At 39.6% G+C, this 14,602-nt stretch overlaps 1 long non-coding RNA gene across 1 annotated transcript in view; it reads right to left on the bottom strand.

The window, feature by feature from the left end:
* Positions 1–1,929: 1,929 nt before the first annotated feature.
* Positions 1,930–14,602, bottom strand: part of LOC148113397 (uncharacterized) — a 197,296-nt gene continuing 184,623 nt past the window's right edge. The window contains exon 5 of the long non-coding RNA XR_015728216.1: positions 1,930–2,298. This is a non-coding gene — a long non-coding RNA (uncharacterized LOC148113397). The remainder of the gene's footprint in view (positions 2,299–14,602) is intronic.

Genomic DNA, 14,602 nt, shown 5'->3' with positions numbered 1-14,602 from the left:
GGTTCAAAGTCTGTCCTTTAAGTGTTTCATTACCTTTCTTAGTGTGTGTACGTATGCTCAAGTACTTTGGTTTGTGTAGGAATATTTATTGGAATTAAAACTTGATTTTACAATTAATACTATGTCATTTCAGTGAAATTCACAGTGGAATCTGAAATACTGTGAGTTTAATAGTTGTTTCCTTTGCAGTGTGGGAAGCCCCCTGCCCGAAAAATGAAATATTTTATGGAATATTAAAAGAAGCAGAATATTATATTTCCCCAAAGTGAGTGTAGGAAGAAATATCCATCTGGTTCAGTTCCAAGTAGGGAGAACGACACTGGAAACATGGAGGCTGATTGGAAAAATGATTTATTGGAGAGCAGGACCACATGGGTTTGAGGTCCTGGGCAGCTGAACACATGGTGGAGAGAGAAAGAGAGAGGTATTTATATTCTCTCTTGGGCCTTGCCCTTGAGCTTCCTGTTCCTGTGCAAGAAATATATTCTATAGGTTGTCAGACTCACAGGAGGCTATGCAGGGGTCATAGTTGAGGTTGTCTGAGATAAGTTTGGTTGAATCTTGCTGGGTAATGCAATCAAGGGGCTTGGTTGTGCCATGTGGTGAGTTCTGCTGATAGATAATCCTATTATGTCCTGGAAGGTCATGTCTTAATCCCATCACCCTGGAGCTGAAGGTCTAATTGTCTTGTAGATAGGCTGGCCCAGTCCTGCTCAATGGGCACCAAATATCTGCTGGGGGCAGGGAGCTGCAGGGAGCTGCTCTTTGTCTTTAAAAACATGTTTCTCCTTTTCTCATCCAGGGAAATATAATATTCTGCCTTTTTAATATTTACTAGAATATTTCATTCTTCTAGGAGGGAGTGGGTGCTAACTTTCTACAGAAGAAATGGAGAAACATGCTGTTAAAGACAGAAAGCAGACTCAGTCTTAATAGCCCACAGCAGATATTTTGGGCCCATTAAGAAAGTCTGAGCCAATCTATTCATAAACTCCTTTAGAAATTAAGATGGGATTAAGAAAGAACAGGACATGATCTTAACTCCATTCATTAAGAAAAGTGGAAACAGTACTGGTCCATTTCAAAAGGCAGGCTAGAGGCAATAGATAACAGGATAAAATCAATTACACATGCCTGCCAGGATTAGGACTAAGGAACTAATAATTAAGACCCATCATGAGCCTTTGCGAAGCAAGTAAAACCAATCAAATAATAAATCACACAAAGCAAGCCCCTAGATTACAAAATGCTGTAAAAACTATATAAAAATCCATGTAGAAACCAAACCAATTGGTCAGCTGACCCAGAACTGTGTTTGTGTTGGTTCTGTTCACCAATAAACAGAAACTTTCTTTCCAATCAGCCTCCATGTTATTTCCAATGTCTTTCTCCCAGCTTGGAACTGAACCAGATGGATTCTCCTTCCTACAGCAGTAAATATAATAGTTGAAATGTTGTTATTGATTGTATGAATAACACTTGTACTCATTGCTTTTATAAACAGTTATTCTTTGCCATATTTTTGTCTTTTCTCCTGAGCAGGTTTGGTGCATTTATACAAAGTGAAATGAAGAATTAAAAATATTAATAGTATGTCATATGACTTTCCTGCCTACTCATGGCTCAAATGAAATTGTATCTGTCCCTCAGATAAAGCTGGCAGTGATCCCAAACACGCAAGTAATTGACAAGAAAATAGGTGAAGAACAAATTCAATTTGTTCAACAGCAACACCAAAGATTAGAAAATTTTAATAAGATAATTATTTAAATTGAAAAAACATTTTAGCATAATTAAGAAGGCCAAGCAAAGAATGTTTGCTCTTGGATTTAAGATACTATTTTTATTGTATTCTGAGAATGATCATATTAACAGTAATGTCAGGGTTCTGACTAATGCCCTAATTAAATCATGAGCCTCAGGCCAAGCTTCAAAGGAAACCCTGATTTATTAGGAACTTCATGTCGGCACAGACCAAATGGAGCCAACTCTGATCTCACTTAATTAGCACTTTGCCTCTGACCCTGTTTCCCCCTCCCCCAAGAGGTGTCATCAGTCACATTCTCCAACGAAGCAATTCCGCGGGTTGTAAAAGTCACTCCCTCCAGCCACTGTGGGTTCCCGTGGAGATGATCTTGACATCGCCAGCTGGAATGTGCTTTGTTTTGACTGAAATGCAAGTTCCTTGATGCAGCTGCGAGGTTCAATTCCCCATCCCGCTTGCCTATGGCAACTCGAGAGCAGGTCAGGGATGCTTCGCGAGTTGACATTCAGCTGCCCTCACTTCCTGAAGGGGACCTGGGCAAAGCAAAGACAGTTTGAGTATAGGTATAGATTTTAGGGGTGCAACAACCCCCCAGGCTTGTTTGGGTTGTCTATGTGGAATTTAGCTATGAGGCAGTCAACTTGGATGTTTCTGCTCTTTACCCAAGATGCCTCTGATAAGGGATAGCCCTTTCACTTGATTAGGTATTGGAGCTGTCTCCTGTGCCATCTCAAGTCAAGGATTCGTTGCGCCTCATAATAGGTTTGGCCCCCTATGACCACTGTGTCCAGGGGCTCACGGGGTAGTGGTTTCAGGGTTGACCTGACCACGGGTTTTAAGAACTTGCTATGGAATATTAGGTGTATCTTCCCTAACAGTCAGGGCAATTTTAATTGCACCCTGACCGGGTTGGTAATCTTCACTATGGGGAATGGCCCCATGAACTTGGGTCCCAGCTTCTTACTGGGGAGTTTTAACCTCAAGTATTTTGTGGAGAGGTAGACCTTTCCCCCCCCAGCTGGAATGGTCATTGTGGGGCTCAGTGTTTGTCTGCCTGTTTCTTATAGGTCTGTGACAGTAGTGGGTTTCAAATCCCATTGCTACCAGTTTGCTCGTGGGCGTGCACATGCTTGCGTGCATACGAGACACTTCTGTGCATGCGCAGAAGCTTCTGTGCATGTGCAGAGACATCTGGGCAGGTGGGCAGAGCCTCCCACTGCTGCGCTACTGATTCGCCCAATCTGGGGCAAACCAATAGCAACCCACCACTGGTCTGCAATGTTTTAGCTAGCGCCTTCTTGATATTTTCCCATGCTGCTTTTAGCATAAACAGCCAGTCTGTCAAGCTAATTGAGGAGGGGGGATCCCTTGGGTATTCTGGCATTGGGACGAAGTCCATGCCCCTCATTTTGAATAGGGTTAGCCCCTTGCTACTGTGAACAGCATTATTGTACGTGACCTCGGCGAAAGGCAAGAGGTCCGCCCAATTGGACTGCTGATAGTTGCTGCCAGATGAAAATCTGAGCTAAGGCCCTGGGATGACCCAATAGACCACAGGAACTCCCTCCAGAACTTAGCCGTGAACTGGACCCCTCTGATTGAGATTATTCTTCATGGTACTCCATGCAGACAATAGATATGTTTCAGGACCAGTTTAGCTAACTGGTGGGCTGGGGGTAGTCCAATGCAGGGTATGAAGTGTGCCTGCTTGGAGAATAAGTCAATCACAGTCCAGATCACCGTGTTCCCCCAACTCTTTGGCAACTCCACTATAAAGTCCATTGTGATTTTCTCCCATGGCCTTGTTGACTCTGCCACCGGTTGTAGCAGTTGGGGGGGGGCGGTTTCCTGGTCTTTTTTTTCATTGTGGTGCAGATGGTGCAACTTTTCACATAACTTCCATGTTTTTCTTTATGCTGACCCACCAGAATTGCCTCCATGCTAAGTGTAAAGTCTTTAGGAACATTAGTCATCTAGCTCTAGTTTCACTGGTTCAGTCAGATGGAGGGCTTTTGGGGACATGTTGGTGGCACACCTGGAGCCTCATTCTGGTCGCACCCTGGGGGGTAGCTCTGGCTTGGGTTTTGGAGTTAGGGTTGCGCATGCCAAGGCAATGCGGCCCATCCCTCTGCATCTGTAGCATTTCATGTAGCTTCGTGGTAGAGTTTGTTTTGGGGCCGGCTGTGCTGCTGTGACCTCCCATCGGTGGATGGCCTCTGGTCTGATTGGCCTCCCTCCTTGGTGTCTGGTTGCTTCCGCATGTCGTTGGTGCGCAATCCATAGTCAACTTTTATGGCCACTCAGAACCACTCAGAGAGCTGATTTGGAATGTCCCTATAGGCGGTTACTTGGGCAATTTGCTTGCCCAGGTTCACTCTGAAAAAGTGACCTAATAGCCGCTCTGGCAAAGGGGGTAGCTTCCCCATGACTCTCCTGTATTTAAAAAAGAATAAAAATGGAGAATAAAAAGGAGAGTAAAGCTCAAAGCTGCTGCTCACTGTCACCATCTTGGGCTCTCTCTTCTGTCAGGATTCCATATTTAATAAATGTGAAAGCTGAACCACTGCCTTTAAGGATATGATATATTGCCAGCAGCCTGTTGTTATCGTTCTCAGAATGGGATTTCTTTAGACTTGTGATAAACATGACTTTCTTGAAAGGAGATTAGTAGTAGAATTACTGTATTTGTAAAAAAAAAACAAAAAAAACAGGTTCTTCTTTCCCCTTCCTTCCTGCCTTTCCAGCTTTTTAATTTTTCTTTTATGAAACTAATGTTGAGTAGTTAAAATTAGTGGGTTGAAATTACCTAACTTGGTTTACAAAATAAAGGGGGGCTGAAGTATCAGTGATGGAAACATCAATAGACAAGAATCACAGTGTCTTTTTATACACATTTTGTAGTACAATTTGGATATATCTCATAATTTGCCTGCAAAAAATGCAAAATTTAATCCAAAAACCAAGATTGATGTTTAAAGCTCTGAGAAGCTATAAAGTTACTGTCAGTCAGTAGGAATAAATTCAAACTAAATAGACCAATATTTTGAGATAACATAGAAATAAGGCAAGCTCCAATGTCTAGAAAGGTAATGTTCACAATAGCACTTGATTGGTTTAATTAAAAATATTAAATACAATTTATGCACAATTACTGTGTTTCCCAAAAATAGGACATGTCCCGAAAATAAGGCCAAGCCTGATTTTTGGAGTGGGCATAAATATATGCCCTCCCCCCAAAATAAGCCCTCCAGTAGCCATTTTTGCCATGGATTGCGGCTACTTCTGCAGCAGGAGGCCAAGTGATGCACCCCATGTGCCTTGCAGTGGCCTTCCGAAAGGTACTGTAGCAGCAGCTATCCCCAATTTTTTTACCCTTATTTCCTCCCGACCGTACTGAGCCAAGTGGGTTGGGACAAAATAAGGGTTAACAAATTGTGGATAGCTGCTGCTATGGTATTCTTTGGAAGGCCGGCACAAGGCGCGAGTCTCCTGCTGCAGAAGTGGCTGCACCTGAGGAGTGCTTTTGGGAGAGAAAGCAAAGGGGAAGCGATTGCTTGCAAACTCCCGCCCTGCTCCCACCTCTCTGCTGGGCAACACCCGGCAGTCCCAGACACCCAAACCCCATGCCCTCCTGGCTCCCTTTTCCACAGTGCCTGGCTCTTTATTGAGGGGGGTGGGGGAGAAGTGAGACGCATGGAGCAAGACAGGGCTCACTCTTCTTGCCATCTCTTCTCCCCCTCTCGCTGGGCATGGCAGGGCTTCCTGTCCCTGCCCAAATTGGGTGCAATTTGGGGGTGGCAAGTGGGGAGGAGTGGGGCTGGGGAGATGTGAAATGTGTCTTACCTGCCTTGTAGCTCCGTCGCATGTCTTGCCCTTGTCTGCAGGCAAACACATTGTAGGGTAAAAGAAAACTCGTGAGTTCAATCAAACTTCTCGAACTCACAAGGAGTTTGCAGGTGAGGGGGATGGATGGATGGATGGATGGGAGGTGAGCAAGTGCCAAGAACGCTGGGGAGTTTCCCACCTTTGGTTGCCCCAGCGAACAGCTGATGAGCGGCTGTGTTGCGCAGCCAGAGCAGCACAACACAGCTGAAGCCATAAAGTGGCCACACTCGCTGTCTCCTGCACCCCCAAAATAATAAGACACCCCTGATAATAAGGCCAAGCCTTTATTTCGGGGTTCAACAAATATAAGACAGGATCTTATTTTTGGGGTATGCATGCAGCTTCATACAAAATATGCTGTCTTCCAATTTTCATCCCATATTTTTATATTTCATAGGGAGGCAATTTGACTGGGGGTTTAAGGTGCTGGCCTAGAAAATAGGAGACTTGAGTTCTAATCTCACTTTAGCCATGAAAGTCAGCTAGGTGACTTTGGGCCAGTCATTCTCTCTCAGCCCAATCTACTTTACAGGTTTATTGTTGTGGGGAAATAGGAGGAGTGAGGAGTATTATGTGCGCTGCCTTGAGTTACTTATAAAGTAATAAAGGCAGGGTAAAAAAAAAAATCTAATAAGAATAAATAATAAAGTAAAATTTCCAAGTAATAATGATAATTGATGCAAATGCAACTGTTGTTTCAAATGCTAGTAAAATATGTAATACAATGTAAAACAGATGGTTTTACAGAATAATTTTTAATACAGAAAATTAATATACTTTATAACAAAAGAGGGTTTGATGTCTGACTCGTAAGCAGGAAGTGACTCATTGTGTCAGCAGGGAAGTATTTCACAGAGGTGGGGCTGGAAATACTGCAGAATTTCTCCCTGCACTATAACCCATTGAAGGCAGCCATGGGAATTCCTTACTCTCTGGGAGGTTTTATGATACCAGACTCTATAATATATAGCCATTCTATTATTGGATATCATTTCTTAATGATATCCAATTAAGATCAGCTGACCCTTTATAAGTGTGGGGGACTTCAGTGGAAAATATAGGTAGTCCAAGGAAAAAGCAGCACAAATGATTCTGAAAGTGATCTCAGTAAGTCAGAAATAAATGCTAGATCACTGTGAACATTGTGATCCTGGCAGTTGATTCTACTGCACTTTTTTGGAGCAAACAGAAGTGAAATAAGAAAACATCCCATGGTGATAATGCTTTGGTGTGCAAATCATAAAAATATAATTAAAAGTATTTATTTATTTAATAAAAACTGAATATTATGATATAGCATACACTATGTTCATATGATATTCATATCATTATTATTATGATATTCATTTGTACCAAAGTTTTGTCCTTTGCATCCGTAATTTCTTTCCAAAGAAGTCTTTTTTTCACCATATTCCAAAAGTGTATGCATGGGTAAATTATCTGTAGGTAATTTTCAACAATATGCCACCCCCCACCCCCCAAAACATTTAGGCATGCCTAATTTATGGGGCCAGGCAATCTCTCTCTTACTTTCCCACACATGACAACAAGTGGCTTTGGTTCTTTGGATGTCACTTCTCTGATTCACAAAGTGGTCCCCCTTTCCTTCTCCCATCTTGCCATGGGTGCCATTTCTTGGGCACTAGTTCTTTGATTCGCCTGGACTGATTGTTTTGGGTAATTGTGTAGCAAGAATCATGGGGAGATGGGCTATTTCCCAAGGTACTGCAAGATTCATAAATACAGGTAATACATTTTAAGCTAGAGTACTTTTTTCTGACTCAACAACTAAAGAAAGATACTACACTCTGAGTGAGCTCTTAATTAAAACAAAGACGCCCTACCTAAACCAATAGAGGGAACAGAGTTTATAGAGATGGGCAAAATATGAAAGATATTCTCTAGGGAAAAAGGTGACGATGTTACTGAGGGAGCTCATTATGGAAGTACTATAAGAATAACCACATAAAACAGTAAAAAAAAAAGATTTTTAGAGGGGAGTCTATTGGTTTATAGAACATTATGCATATACTAGGTTGTACCGTTCATTAATCAATCTCTCATTTTCCTTTATTTTCAAAAGGTGATGGCAAGAGCATAAAGAATGCCAGCGGGAGCCTTTTATGTTTCTTTTTTCTCAAGTGCTGCCTCAGTTTTTTCCTCCAATGATCTTACTTACCATTGTAGGTGCTGCCTATTTCTAAGGAAACAAAACACTCAATCTAAATTATTAGATGCACATTCATTAATCTGTTACAAAATAAATATTTCAAGAATGACAGATTTGTTGTGTAAGGCAGGACAAGTGAATACAAGGGCTGGTTGTCTCTCTTGCTTCAGAAATAAAAGGTGAGCCTCCAGGGCCCCTTGTGCCATAAGATGTGAATCCTCTGATACCGTGTATTCTTTCCAAGGAATCTGCCAAGCTTGGGGTGCCTCAGGGTAATTCTGTAACTGAATTCAAGTTACATTCTGAGGTTATTGCAAGACTTCTACAAGAATGTGTCTCTCCCCTCCATTTCTTTGTTGTTGTAGAACATTTTGGAAAGTCCTATAAATATACCACAACATAATAGAAAGTGTAAACTCATCAAGGCACTTCTATATTTACCTCCAAGTTTTATGCAAGACTTGGATGTAAAATATTATGTGGAAGGAAATTAGATATGGAGACTGTTGTAGGTGCAAATTGGCAGAGGTTGCACTGCAGTACAGAATCCAAATGTAGAGGGTAGTATAATTTCTAGGTCATATTTGTATTTTGTGTACTTGTGTTTTCTTTATATTCAGTTTTATCTTAACAAATTGAAGCTTAAATTAGAAATTTAGGAAGCTCTCCCTTCAACATCACCGTCTAAGGGGGCAAATAATTGTGATATTAATTTTTTACAAGTGAGGGTATCAGAAAGAGATTATATAGCTAAAACTACAAAAATATCAATACTTTCCAAAACGTTATGCTTCTTACCAGTAGAACTCTATAAACTACTATTAATACAAAAAATAGGACATGCGAGGGCATTCTTTGTAATATTTTTAAGATGTAGATATTTAAGGACATTGGATCCAGCAAGGAACCTGCAAAGGATATTAAAGAATTAAGGGTGTGCAATATATCCAACTCTAATAATAATAATCTATAAATTAGATCTGCTACAATGTAGATTTCAACCAGCAGGTTAGCAGATGGAAACTTCCTGGAGATCCTTTTATCTCTGTAGCAGTGGCAAGGCAGCATAAATTATGAGGCCAGATCCAAGCTGCTAGCAGGGTTCAAAACTTCTATTCTAATCAAGCTCTCAGCCAAGAAAGATGATCATACTATTTGAAATTTAAACCACCAAGATAGAATTTATCAATTCAAGAATTCAGAGCAACCTCTAGCAACTGATCAACTCTTTAAGGCATGATTGATAGAATAAGTAGTTCCCAATTTCACCATTTTAAATATAATTTTATTAAGTATTATAATTATAACAGAATAAGCTAATACAAAGAAAAAAGAATAATAAAAAAGAATAGAAAATGCAGAACAAAAGGAAAAAGAAAAATAGAAAAGAAAAAGAAAAATATAGTAAAAAAAGAAATATATAAAATAGTGACTTACCATCTTCATCACAAGTACATTTTTATCGCCTTCTCTTAAAATACAATAAATGATTTCTTCTTCCATAGATCTATTATTTATTATCATTATTTCAGTTCTAGTGTCAGCAAAAGTCCATTAAGAGATAACGTAACTATTTTAACCTCATTCAATTAAACCAACTTTATATACCTTCCAATTTTAGCTTCTTATCATGATCAGGTCTGCATGTGCGCGCACACACACACACAAACAGAGAGATTTAAACCTCCCTTATTCTCTGAGCGAGATATGAATGGAATGGAATGGAATGAAATAGAATAGAATAGAATAGAATAGAATAGAATAGAATAGAATAGAATAGAATAGAATAGAATAGAATAGAATAGAATAGAATAGAATAGAATAGAATAGAACAGAACATTGGAGGTCTTCTAGTCCAGCCCCCTGCTCAAGCAAGAGAACCTATACCAGGGGTGTCAAACTCACATCATCATGGCAGCGTCAAGTGATGCATCAGGACCTTTTCCCCTTTGCTAAACCAGGCATGGCCATGGCCAGCATGTGACGCATCTGGCCCCTGGGCTGAGAATTTGACAGCTCTGATCTATACCATCTCAGACAAGTGACTGTCCAGTCTCTTCTTAAAAACCTTCAGCGATGAAGCACCCACGATTTCTGGAAGCAAGCCATTCCACCGTTCACACTCCTCACTCTCAGGAAGTTTCTCCTTCATTCCAGGTTGCTTCTCTCTTTGATTAGTTTCCAACCATTATTTCTTGTCCTGCCCTCTGGTGCTTTGGAGAATAATTTGACCCCCTCTTCTTTGTGGAAGCCCCTCAAATACTGGAATACTGCTATCATGTCACCCCAATTCTTCTTTTCTTTAGACTAGCCAGACCCAAAACCTGCAGCTGTTCTGCATATGGTTTAGTTCCCAGACCTTTGATCATCTCAGTTGCTCTTTTTTAAAAAAAAAATATTTATTTATTTATTTTAAACTTGATTTATATGCCGCCCTTCTCCGGAGACTCAGGGCGGCTTACAATGCGCTAAGCAATAGCCTTCATTCTTTTGTATATTTATACAAAGTCAGCTTATTGCCCCGACAAACTGGGTCCTCAATTTACCTACCTTAGAAAGGATGGAAGGCTGAGTCAACCTTGAGCCTTGGCGAGATTCGAACCTGCAGTAATTGCAGGCAGCTGGTCTTAATAACCAGCTTAATAACAGGGTGCCTTAGACCACTGTACTACCAAGGCTCTTCTCTGAACTTTTTCCAAAGTACTCATTTTTTTTTTGTAGTATGGTGACCAAAATTTGTTGCAGTATTCCAGATAGGGTCTTACTAGGGTTTTGTAAAGCGGCACTAATATTTCACATGATCTTGATTCTATGCCTCTGTTTATACAACCCAGGATTGTATTAACTTTTTTTGGCTGCTACTGCACATTGCTGGCTCATATTCAAATGAGCATCCATTGGGACTCCAAGGTTCTGTTCACAGTTACTGTTTTTGAGCCAGGCCTTGCCTAATCTGTATTTATACATTTGATTTTGCCTGCCTAAATGTAAAGCTTTGCTTTTCTCCACATTTTGTTGGCTAGGGCCCATTGTTCAAGTTTCTTTTTCAATCCTGAATTTGTCTTCTGGGATGTTGGCTATTCCTGCCAGTTTAGTATCATCTGCAAATTTGATGAGTTCCCCTTCTATTCCCTCATCTAAGTCATTTATAAAGATATTGAAGAGTACTGGGCCTAAGATGGAGCCTTGTGATACCCCACTACTTACTTCTCTCCATGTGGGTGTACTACCATTAAGGATTACTCACTGACTATGGTTTGTGAACCAGCTACAAATCCATCTGGTGGTGATGTTGTCTTTTCCACATTTTTCTAGCTTACCAAGAAGTAGATTGTGGTCTACTTTGTCAAATGCCTTACTGAAATCTAAGTCATACTATATCCACAGCATTTCACTGGTTTACTAGTTTAATGACTTTATCAAAAAATGAAATAAGATTTGTTTGGCATGATCTGTTTTTAACAAACCTGTGCAGGCTACTAGTTATAACTTTATTTGCTTCTAGTTGTTCACATAGATTTGTTTTTTGATTATCTTTTCCAGGATCTTCCCAGGTATTGATGTTAGATTGATTGGTCTGTAGTTTCCTGGGTCTGTTTTTTTTCCCCTTTCTTGAAGATGGGAACTACATCAGTCCTTTTCCAATCCTCAAGTTTTTGAAAGATTTGGTACAATGGTTCTGAGATAACATCTGCCAGCTCCTTCAGAACTCTGGGATGTAATTTGTCAGGTCCCAGTGATTTATATTCATCAAGGTCAGATAGGTGTTCTCTTACCATTTAATGTTTATTTCTGGTTTGTTTTTTACAGTAGCTTTTTTGGTACATTGGGCTATAATTTCTTTTTGCGTGGAGACTGATGCAAAGAAAGCAGCCCTGCTTTCTCCCTACTGTCTGTTACTTCCTTGCCATCCTCTCTCTTTAGTGGACCTACTGTTTCCTTGTTATTTTTCCTTGTTATTTTTTCTTGTTATTTTTCTTGTTATTTTTCTTGTTATTAATATGTTGAAAGAAACTTTTTAAAATTATTTTTTACTTTTGTAGCAAGCCTTAGTTCATTCTGAGCCTTTGCTTTCCTGACTTCATCTTTGCATGTTCTGGTTATCTGCTGATAATCAGCCTTAGTTATGTGTCCCTCTTTCCATTTTCTGTGCTTGTCCTTTTTGTCTTTCAGTTTGTCAGAGAGATCTTTATGCAGCCATGATTGTTTCTTCTTGAATTTCTTGTTTTTCTTTTCCAGCGGTATTGCATTGAACTGGGCTTTTATTATTGCATTTTTCAGAGTTTCCCATGCTACTTGAATTGTTTTCCCCTTTATGATTTTCATCCATGAAATTTTTTCTAGGGTCTCTCTGAGTTTGTTAAAATCAGATATTTTAAAGTTTAAGGCACGGGTTGGATTATTTTCTATTGCTTGTGTTTGCATTATATTGAATTCCAGTATGACCTAGTCACTTTCACCCAAAGTTCTGGCAACTTCAACTCCCTCTATCACCTCTTCTCTATTAATAAGAATTAGGTTCAGTATAGCTTTACTTCTAGTTCCATCCTTTTGGATGATAAAGTTGTCAGATAGGTTGGTTAGGAATCTGTTTGATCTCCCACTTGCTGCAGAGTTGGTGTCCCAGTTGATATCTGGATAGTTAAAGTCTTCCATTACTACTGTGGTATGCTTCCTAATACATTCGTTAACTAGTTGGCAAAGAGTTCATCTATTTCTTCTGATTGGTTGGGTGGCCTGTAATATACACCTATGGCAATGTCACTTTTCCCCCTTTTATATTGACCCATATACGTTCTGGAGGGGTTTTATCTTTGATCATGTGCATTTCTGTAGAGATGTAGTGATCTCTCACATATAATGCAACTCCACCTCCTCTTTTTGTAGATCTGTTTCTTTTGAACAATTTGCATCCATCTATCAGTACATTCCAGTCATGGGTTTTATCCCACCAGGTTTCTGTAATGGCAGCTATGTCAGACTTGCCCTCATGTACTATTGCTTCTAATTCACCCCGTTTGTTCCCCAAGCTTTGAGCATTTGTATATAAGCATTTATGCCTGTCCATGGATATGATTCCTGCATCTCCTAATTGTTGTTTGAGTTTTTCTTTTTTCTCATCACTCCCTACCTCAACTTCCAATACACTGTACTGACAATGAGCCAAGTGATGTTCCCTTCAGTTGCCAAACCAGGTGCAGAGACATCACCTTCCATTTAGCATCCCACCAGGGGTAGGTTCTAAACTTTTTTTACTACCGGTTCTGTGGGTGTGGCTTATTTTGTGGGCATGGCTTGATGGTCATGTGACAATTCTTTAGGATTTAGCAGAGGTACTGGTCTATCAGGCTTTTAACTGGTAGACCAGTAGCCCCAGACCCCCTTGGGATCAACCTGCAGCCCTCCCCTGCCTCCTAAAGCGGTGGAGCGTGTGGGGGGGGATACTTTTCAAGAAGTCACAAGGAGGGCTGAGAGCTGGTTTCTGTCCCACAAGTAAGATTTGGTCCAGAACCAACCCCAACATGAAGGTCTTTTATTTGCTCCTTGAACTCCTTGTCTTTACATTTTTAACAGGTAATAAATTAAATTTCTGATGACATAAAAATAGCTCATAACTCACCTTTCTAGACAGCTACAGTATTATCATGTCTAAAAGCAAGATACTCTTCTCCATCTTTTGTCTGGAGTACCATTTAATCCAGAGCCTTTTAATTCCAGAAGTCCAAGTTTAAAGAATGGACTTCTGGAATTAAAGCTCCATTTTTTAGCTAAAACTTAATTCACACCTGTTAGTTTTGCTTGAGCAGTGTGAACAATTGACAGTGTGATCCTCCAAAGGTCTGAAAAATATATCATTGATTTTTCTTTGGCATTTAAACTAGATAACCAATGTGAAAAAGTGCATCAAGGAAGGACTGGAAAGCCAATTCATACTGAACTGTATTGGGTTTTCTGTTATTATTTGAATAAAATGAAAAGAAATCAAATAGTGCTACCTAGTGCGGAAAAAGAGATGAAATAATGGATCATTCTCAACACTTGAATTTTCTACACTTAAAATATCTAGAAATTATTATGGTTAAGTGAGTTTTGCCCCATTTTATGATTTTTCTTGCCACAGTTCAAATCAGAGATTTGATAGTTCAAATCAAAGATTTCTAAGACCAATGTTGAATACTTAAATTTCAGCAGTCACCAATTCCAGTCTTAAAATGAGTTTAGAATCAGTGGGAGTTACTGATAACAATGAACTAACTATCTACTGATAATGAGTCCAGTCCTGCCTTTTTTTTCCTTCTGTCCAAGTTTTGCAAGTACTTTTTCCAGGTATATGTTTTACTCCAAAGTATACAAACCATTATTGTTAGTGAAAAAATGGGTCTTCCAAGCAATTTTAAAAGACACTGTGAGAATGACTCTGCTCTCAGTTCCCCTTATGGCTCCTTGAAAAGCATCCCCCCCACATATGTAAATGAAAAGAATAAGCTTAAAAATCCTAGCCTTTTAAAATTGAAAATATGGAGAATTGGGAGGATGAATATGAGACATTAAGGGAGATGTTTTAAAAAGTAAGGGAGGCATTTAAGGGAAATAAAGAAGCAGAGAATTGGTTAGCTTGCAAAAAAAAGAAAGAGAAAAGATGAATGAGAAGCAAGAGAAACAAGGAGATAATATTGAAAAGGAAATAATTGAAAAAAAAGACAAAGATGATTACATAGTTCAATAGAAAAAAATGGAATAAGATGAAATATACTGTTAATAATTAAAAAGATGAGTGGAAA

Source organism: Pantherophis guttatus, chromosome 5 (genome assembly GCF_059756535.1).
Source record: "Pantherophis guttatus breed Tessera chromosome 5, ASM5975653v1, whole genome shotgun sequence".
NCBI classification, from domain to species: domain Eukaryota; kingdom Metazoa; phylum Chordata; class Lepidosauria; order Squamata; family Colubridae; genus Pantherophis; species Pantherophis guttatus.
The sequence above is the reverse complement of the archived record's forward strand: the minus strand, read 5'-3'. Positions and strand labels throughout refer to the sequence as shown.